General features: G+C 53.8%; 1 protein-coding gene across 2 annotated transcripts in view; it reads right to left on the reverse strand.

Moving 5' to 3' along the window:
• Positions 1-5,044: 5,044 nt before the first annotated feature.
• Positions 5,045-8,759, reverse strand: part of Klhl25 (kelch like family member 25) — a 27,962-nt gene continuing 24,247 nt past the window's right edge. Inside the window, exon 3 of one of the 2 annotated variants that reach the window (XM_005357748.3) lies at positions 5,045-6,467. The gene's annotated coding sequence lies outside the window, so the exon portion shown is untranslated. Of the gene's footprint in view, positions 6,468-6,826; positions 7,279-8,759 lie in introns of those variants that run through there. The other variant, XM_005357747.3, reaches the window with a different exon arrangement.

Below are 8,759 nucleotides of genomic sequence, written 5' to 3' on the forward strand. Positions count from 1 at the left end.
CCCTTCTGTTAAGACCCCTTCCCAACATCCTGCTTATCGCAGAGATCAATCAGGGTCTCATTGATCTCATTGTTCAGGGGCTGGAACAGCTGGTATGCCCCCCATGGCCTTTTCAAAGCTGAAGGGCTAAGAGGAAAGTCAAATCCAGATGTGGAGCATATACCAAGTGTCTCAGCTGCTTGGAAGGCTGAGCTGGGAGAATCCCTTTAACCTAGGGGGCCTAAGACCTGCTTGTACAGCATAGATAGGCCCCATCTCAAATAAATAAACAGACAAACAAATGATTAACTACGCACAGAGTCAGAGGCAGTTAAGATTGGGGAGACTTCACAGCCGATCTGTTGTTACTCCTTTAGAGAACCCCATGCCTTGGGGGTAAGTAACCAGGCTGATGAGGTCTCAGTGTGAACACAGTGCAGCTCTAAGGAAGGCTGGATGGATGTTTTCTGTCACTCTTGGTGGTGCTCAACATCCTGAGGTCCTGTGCAAACCGCTGATGACAACAGGGTGGACGAGGATGCTGCCTGGGTAAGGCACGTGGCTCTTCAGCCTCTGGTTTCCCTTGTGACTCCTTGACCTTGCACTCATGCATCCCCCAGGTGGTTTTCAAGCATCCCCACATCTCTCCTTCTATCAGATACGGCACAGTGTGTGGTAGCAGCTGAGCATCCTGCCCAGAACTACAGTTCCCCCAGGAGGAGTGAGGAGGAGACCGAAGGTCTCTGGGCATCACATTCTGTCCTCTGTCTTCTGTATTTTACCACATGGCCACAAATGTTGTCCTTCTGCAGAGACCTTGGGTACCATGGTTGCCTACCATGTCCCTAAGACCTTGTCTTTAAAAGCAGATAGCCACGCCATGGCCCCATGGTCTCCAGGCTGCTGTCGGTTACTTAGACGGTAACTATGAACCAGCCATGTACATCTGCAGGTGTAAGAGATGCAGGCCTCCAGCTTCCTCCCAGGTTTGTTAGGTCACGTGGCTCTGGTTTACTGGGCTCTGTCTTTGCAAGCATTGCTATTCTGTCATGAGACTGTCTGTATTCTCGGAGCTGGCCCTGTTGGGGAACTGCTACCAAAGTGTATGTGCACACGGATGAAAGAGCTTTCGTTTCCTCTGAGGTCAGAGGCAGATTTTCTGCTTATCTCCTTAAGACTCATGGAGACAAGATTTCATGACCCATGAGGAAGACACAAGACCTTCAGGGGCCCCACAGCGCCATGGGCACAGTGTCCGTCGTCCCTGTCCCATGCACAAGGCTGCACTTGACTATGAACGCCGTCTCTCTCTGGAGGAGCTCTTCTCCCGGACAGAATGTGCCTTCCTGCACCCTAAGCATCCACGCTCCCCGATTAAAGGAGGCAGGCACATGCGGGGTCCTCAGACTCATGGGTTTGGGAAGTGATTTAGGATGTCCAAGTGGCGTCCTCAGAGCCTCCTAGACAAGCCTGGAAAAAGGACTCAATGGGATCCCACTTCTCTCTCAAACTGTCAGTTAGACGCTGGCTCACCTGACTGCTCTCACAGACTTCCAGGCTTTTGCTCCTTATGCAGGCGTCTGATGCAGCAAACGCTTGGTTACAGTTACCATGTCCTGCTAAGGGGCTCTGGTCCATCCCACTGCTCCTGGTCTGCCCTGCCCCCTCATCACTATGGATCCTGACTCTCTCTCGAGATCCATCTTCACACAGTGATCCACTCCTTCCCAGGTCCTTCACTTACAGTGACCTCCTGAGATGGCTGCTCTCTTCCAGCCTCTTCCCTTCTTACATTCTTCCCAGATCCAGAAGGTTGAGCTGTTGCTCCCTCCTGTTTACCACCTCTCCTGACGTCCTTCCCGTTCTGACTGACTCCATCTGCCAGATACCCACAGTCCTTTGAGACACAATACGGATCCTCCCTCTGTCTTCTATGGGGCCCCCATCTCTGGTCAGCCACCTCCTCTCTCTGGCTCCTGATTCTCCTCCTCCCTCTTCCTGGTCAGTCTCTCAGGTTCACTCTGGAACCTCCCATTTTCAGCCCTCCAATAATTAGCTTTCAGATGTTTCTCTAGGATCACCTGATGGCAGTCACATGATCCACCACAGTTGATCGGGTTAAAACTCTCCTCCTGCTCCATAAAGTCAACCAGAACAATCCTTTCTTAGATTCTGGGGACAGAGCCTACGTCCCTTATCATCTCTGTCAGGAAGTAGCCAATGAGAGAATATTTTGCCTCTCTTCTTTTTTATCTGTCTCTGGGACCTGAAGGGTTAATGACCTAAGAGTAGATTGAGAAACTCTGGGCAGGAACATTAACTTCACTGGTAACACCAGTGTGCTGTCAGGGACAGGGATGCTGCCCTCTGTTGGGACCTACAGCTTTGAGATTGTGGGGGACTCATCAACAGATGAAGTCTTCATCCCTTTTCTGCCACGTAAAACCCCAAGGCTAGCACCATGTGTCCAGTCTCCCTTCCCTCAGGGAGGCTACGGCCCTTCAGTTGTCCTGGTTAAAGAGCAATTCCGCTTCTGGGAAGAAGAAAATGTCTGTTACTGGGTCCCATCGCAGACCCACTGAAGCAGGGGTGCTGAGGTAGGGGCTTCTGCTTTAATGTTCTTCAAAGCTCCTCACTGCGATCTAAGGCGCAAGCAGAGGGAGAAGCTGCGTGGTAAACTCTAAAAGGACCAACAGAATTGAATCCTGAGCGGCGTCTGAGGCTGCACTTGTGTTCTGCGTAGTTTTCATAGGGCTCGACTGTTCTCCAAAGGGTAGGTCGTCCTGTGTGGCTCGGACGGTGGAAACCACACCAGGTCTGTGGACTACGAGAGCTTTGTACGTGGTTACAGGCAGTCCTGATTCTTTATTCTTCCCTTTTTGGAGACAGTGGCAGCAAATGCTGGCTCGTGAGACTCATGAAGAACAGCGTGTGCGTGCGCACGTGTATGCCTGTGTGTGTGTGCATGCGTGTGCATGTTCAAGTGTACAGGTGGGTGGAGGTCAGAGGTCAGCAGTAGGTCTTTTCTTCCTTTACTCTCCACATTCGTTCTCTTCACACAGGGTCTCTCACTGAAACCGGAACTCAACCATTTGTCCAGGTTGACTGACCTCCAGCTCCCGGCATCAACTTGTCTCGAAGGCTGCGTGATAAATACGTGCCCCACCCCACCACCCCCGTGCCCTGCATTGACGTGGCTGCTGGAATCTGAACTAATATACTCATTTTACCCACCAAGCCATTGCTCCAGCCAGAGATCCATGTTTGCTGTTTCCTTAGTGTTGCTGCAGACAACAACGACAAGGGGGAAGCCGTTATTTTGCCAGGCAGAAGGCCTTGTGTCCAACACTGGACTGTGGGGGTCTTGGGCTACCTCCTTGACAAAGACCTTGCCGTTCTCATCCCTCACCCTGTCTCTCCTGTTACACTACAACGAACTTTGACCCAAGTTCCCACTGGGGTTTAAAGGAAGTCAAAATGTTGCAACAAAGTGCAGAGGGACTTGGGCAAGGATGTCCGTTATCACCCTCCTTAAACCCTGACACACAGAGCCAGAAATAGGAGTCTACCCTGTGGGTACACACCAGGAGGCTTTGGCAGGGTCCTTGTATTTGGCCAAAGCATCACACGGATAACAAGGATGACTCACCATCGGAACACACTTTCCAAGCACCAGGCCCTGCCGGTGGGGCTTTGCATGTCCTGAGTCAGCGGTGTGTTTCTTCAACCACGAGGCAGTATCTCCAGGTACTGTCGTCCAGGCTGGTCTAGAACTGTCAATCCTCTGATTCTCTTACCTCAGCTCCCTAGGTGCCAGGATTACAGGCCTGGGCAACCACACCCATCCCAGGTATGTCTTGACTTACTCAGTTCTCACCAAAGCCACTGATAACTTCCTGGGTGTACTCACTGTGGTTCAGAAAGCTAAACTGCCTTTTCGGGGGCCACACAGCTTGTCGGGGAGCTCTGGCGCAAGTGTGTGAATACTGGAAAATCATACTCACGTGCTGTGGTGGGAAGGGCGCCAAAAAGCCTGGCAGGGTGGTCTGCGTTGGTGAGGGGAACCATTGTACAAGCCTGCTACGCCCTCTGTTGGGATTACAAGGACAAGAGGGTGCCACCTCCCCTGCTCGCATTTTCTTTCTTTTAAACCAAGTAGGCCACTCAGTTCTGGCTTAGCTGAGCACCGGGCAGCCAGGTAAGTAAAGACTAAGAACGAATCCATAGACAAAGGCAACAACTCTCTCCTTGCCTCTCCTCGGGACCCTTGGGAAGAGGTTCACAGCTCAGGTTCACCCTAGCATCCCTGTTGAACCTCCATTTCCAGATCTTGGAAATGAGCCCCTGGTCTGGAGAACCCCATCACACTCTGCACAGGATAGCACGGGCTCCCAGCAAGCTTCCGATGCGGGGTTCATGGGGTGAAACTTGGGGGTGGCCTTGTCACCTGCCTCAGCCTCCAGGTATCCACCCTTGAGGAGTGGCAGCCGGCTGGGCGTCCTCTAGCAGAGCTGGGGCAGTAGTGCACACTGGCTGCTGGGAAATCCCAGCTAAGTGGGCCTGGCGCTGAGAGCAGCAGGCTTATCGCAGGGCGGGGGAGCGGGAGGAGATGCTGGGAAACTGGAAGCCATAGTCTTTCCTAGACCTGCTAACAGGGTCCCTGGTACCGGCCTGGTACCTCCTTTAAGACTGCGGACACTGTTCCTTCCTAGTCTAGACGGAGGAAGGATTGGTTAGTGTCTGGCTGGAGACCAGTACAGGGACACCACACTAGGCTAAGGTCACTCTGCTAGGACACCCAGTCCCTCAGGCAGCTCTTGTCTCTCCACCTAGACAAGGAAGAGGCTTCCCTAACACTTGGCACCCTGGCCCTCTCTAGCCAGCTGGGGAACCCTGTGTACTCCTCGGGGGCAGAGTTTGATTTTTATTTATGCTTTGGAACTCAGGGGAAACTAAGCAGACAGACATGCTAGGCAGTCTTCCATCTCCCCAGCTCGGCAAATGTGCCATAAAATTCACAAAGTCAGAGCAGCGTCAGAACCCAAGGGAAGATCAGAAACTTCCTCACTTTTATTAAGTTAGAAAACTAATCAAAGCAACACCCGTGCTCAGACAAGCACCGTGACTAGGTCCTCTGTGCTGGGCAGAGTGATTAGTCCCAATGGCGTAGTCCACAGGCCAAGACCCTGCAAGTCTCCAGCATGGAGGACCCTGTGTGGCGTGGAAAGCAAGAGGGACCGCGGATGAGAGCCAGTCTGAGCCTACGTCACATCAGGAAGTGCACATTGGGCTCTGTCCTGGAGAGCCCAGCCCAAAAGTCCCACACCCTAGTGGGCACTCACGGCACTCATGCCAGGCTGAGCTGTGAGGACCCTGAGCGCTGACCACACTGGTCTGTACCGTGGCTCCATCCTGATACAGCAATGGCCACCGGGAAGCCACCAGCTCGGCACGCTGCCCACCCCTATGCCAGACACAGGGGTGCCTGCCCCCCCCTAGATTGGACTAGCTGAACAAGGGAGGAGACTGAAGTCAACAGTGGCATCAGAAGGCATTTCTGCAAACCTACTGCAGGGGATACTGGAGAGGAATCCTTGAGGAACACCTTCGGGAAGTTTCTTCGGATCCTTCTAACTGAGCTCAAGGAACAAACAGGAAGGATGCAGGCTGCCAACTGGTGCCGAGGAGGAGAGAACAGCAGGTGTGTTGGAGCCTTGTCACTAGACCCCACACTGACAGAAATTCAACCTCTGCCCACACTGGGCTCATGACTGCCCTATCTCAGGGGCAGGGGGGTCTCTGGAAAAGGAGCCCAGTACTATGGGCGGGTATGACACACTGCTCTTCTGTGGTTCTAAGGAGGGCAGACAACAGGCCTCTCCAGCTCCCTGGGGCCTATAGTCCAGCTAGGGGACCCTCAGCAGTGTCTGACAGGTCACCAGCATCTGTCCTACCTCCATGGCAGCTTCCTGGAACTCACCCCTTAGGGGGATGGGCTAGTGCTTGGCAGTGGGCACACAGAATCAGGAGTCTGGTGCCATCTGCTGGTGATACCTGTGGGAACTTCCAAGGCTGGGCTGCCCTGTGGGTTTCTGTCCCTTATAAAAGGTCTTCAGTTGCACTCTGCTCCCTCATGCCCAGGACACTGTGGAGCAACACTGCCACCCCCCACAGGCAGCCCTGCAGTCAAAGGCTGTGCTGCTGGAGTCAAGGGACCCCTGCTGTCCCCCTGCCAGCCCTTGCCAGGCCTGGCTGGCAGAGGTGACTTCAAGACCTTGTGTGAACGTCATCCCCCAGCCCTCGAGTTCCTGGTGACGGCCCGTGCCTCTGGACGCTTCTCTCCACACAAGCCGCTGGCAGCGCAGGGGGCTGAGCACGGGGGTCACCGGAGATCTTCACTCTGCTGCCTAAAGCTCAGAGCCTGAACTGCTGCTGCCTGGAGTTGGTGCTGTCGGCTTCCTGCCCAGGCGGGAAGACCTCCCCGCAGCCTGTGGATGAAACACAGGGAGAAGATGAACAGTCACACTGCTCTGTCTTAGCCTGGCCAGACTCAAGAGGCCCCCGGGCTGGGCCTCAGGCCCTGACACCCTAGTCCCCTCGAGCAGGATAAGGTTCTGTTGTGTGTCCAGGGCAGCCCTTCACAGTTGAGGAACCAGAGTCACCTCTGCCACCCAGCAGGAGCCACACACTTACGTCAGTCACTCTGCTCCCTCCATCACACAGACCCAGGAGCAGACGCAGTATGGTCCCTAGGCATCACCTTCCCTGGAGAAACTGCGGAGTTATACAAACAATTGCGTGGTGCACTGGGAAGCGCTAGAGCGAAAAAGGGACTTCCAACACTGAGTCAACATCAGGACCTTTATTTTATTCTGGTGTGGAGTCTAGAGAGGAGAAGTGCTGGGGAGACAGCAGTTGGCTGGAGAGGGGGATCAGAAGGAACACAGTGGTCCTGAGAGAAAACGTGGTCCTTTAAGAATGTAAACAGAAATGAGCCAGTGAGTCAGGCACAGGAGGCAGGCAGTCTGTGAAGAAAGGGCAGGGGACTGGCTGTGGACAAGAGGCAGGCTCTGTTGTGACCTAAACAAAAATTCATTACAGCTTCTAGTTGCCAGGTCACGAGACAGGCTGCGGGGACGCCGTGGCGAACGAGGAGGGACTGTCCTTATGGCCAGGAAGCTCATATCCCCTGCTGCACATCCTCAGGCACTTGGAGCATCAGTGGTTGCCCTGGAAATGAGGATGCTGAGAAGGATCCAGGAAGCAGACCCCTTGCTGCAGGCTTCATAGAGAATGTTCCTGAAGCAAGAAGGAAACACTGATTTATTATTGGTGTGATCACTGCTACAGCGGCAAAACCCTAGGCCCGGCCTAAGTAGGACGTGACTGGGCATCTCGGTCTTGGAAAGGCTGGTGACCGGACTACAGCTCCTGAGCTGATCATGTTGGGACCCACGGGCGAGGCACAGCAGGGCTGGGGCATGAGAGTGGGGCACCTGAGGCAGCGAGAGAGAAGAGGGAAGCCACAGGTCCCGTTCCCAGGCAGCCCAGCTCATGTGGTTCCAGCGGGGGCCAGGGCTAGATGTACCAGAGCTACAAGGTGGCTGTAGGAATAGATGGTGAAGGGGGAATAGACTGCCCCATCTCCGAATGGCTGGAGGAGCTCGTGAACTCACGGGAGCTGTGCTGAGCTGTGTCCTCACTCAGGCACTGCAGGAAGCAAATCTAGTCAGTAAGCTTGGCAGTTTAGGCTTAGGACTGTGTAGCCTGTACACCGGTGTGAGCTGTGCGGGTGTGAGACCCCAAGACAAGGAACTTTTCTTTAGTTCCGTATGTTTACAAAATCACGTGCCAGCGCGGAGGCTCTGTGGACCTTCTCCACACGCGCATTGTGCGCCCGGCATTGCTACAGTTCCTACAGGCGGGCTGGTGCTGAGTCGCTGGAATCCTGCCATCTCCTGACACTGGCAGGGCAGGGAGGCTGCTGCTTTTCCTGTAGGGTCCTGAGGCCCCCAACAGTCCGAAGATGCTCTAAGATGATCAATCTGAACCCCCCCAGTGGCGCAGACCCACTTTCTCCTGCCTCAATATTACCACAAAGCAAGGACCGAGGCTTCTGACCAGCTTTGGAAGTCAGGCCTAGCTGGCAGGGGAGTGCCACAGAGAGAGGCAGCGTGAACGCCAGCCCCCCCCCCCCTCCGGCACCCTATTTGCTGAAATATGTCCTTCAAAACCAGGGTGAGGATAGGACTGGAGAGATGGCTCAGAGGTGAAGAGCACTGGCTGCTCTTCCAGAGGTCCTGAGTTCAATTCACAGCAACCACATGGTGGCTCACAACCATCTATAATGAAATTTGGTGCTCTCCTCTGGTGAGTTAGGTATGCATGCAGACAGAACACTATATATAAGAAACCACTAAATCTTTAAATTAAAAAACAAAAATCCAGGGCGAGGGTCCTTAACTATGAGCAAAGGATGGTGAAAGCCACCTTCTGTGGTTCCTGTGATAGCTGTAGACGTGTGGTTGTCCTCTGGCTCACCCCAAGGTCTTAGTCTCTGCCCCTAAATCTGCCCATTTCTTCTCTGTAGCCTGGTTCTCTCATCTGTGAGATACAACCAATAGTGCATGGCCTTGAAGTCAGTGTTTCATCCTGTGCTAACCCATCCTGCAGATAACTAGCACGCTGTCTACCTGTGCTAACCCACCCTGCAGATGACTAGCGCGCTGTCTACCTGTGTTAACCCATCCTGCAGATGACTAGCACACTGTCTACCTGTG

The sequence above is a fragment of the Microtus ochrogaster genome, chromosome 22, assembly GCF_000317375.1.
Source record: "Microtus ochrogaster isolate Prairie Vole_2 chromosome 22, MicOch1.0, whole genome shotgun sequence".
Lineage (NCBI taxonomy): Eukaryota > Metazoa > Chordata > Mammalia > Rodentia > Cricetidae > Microtus > Microtus ochrogaster.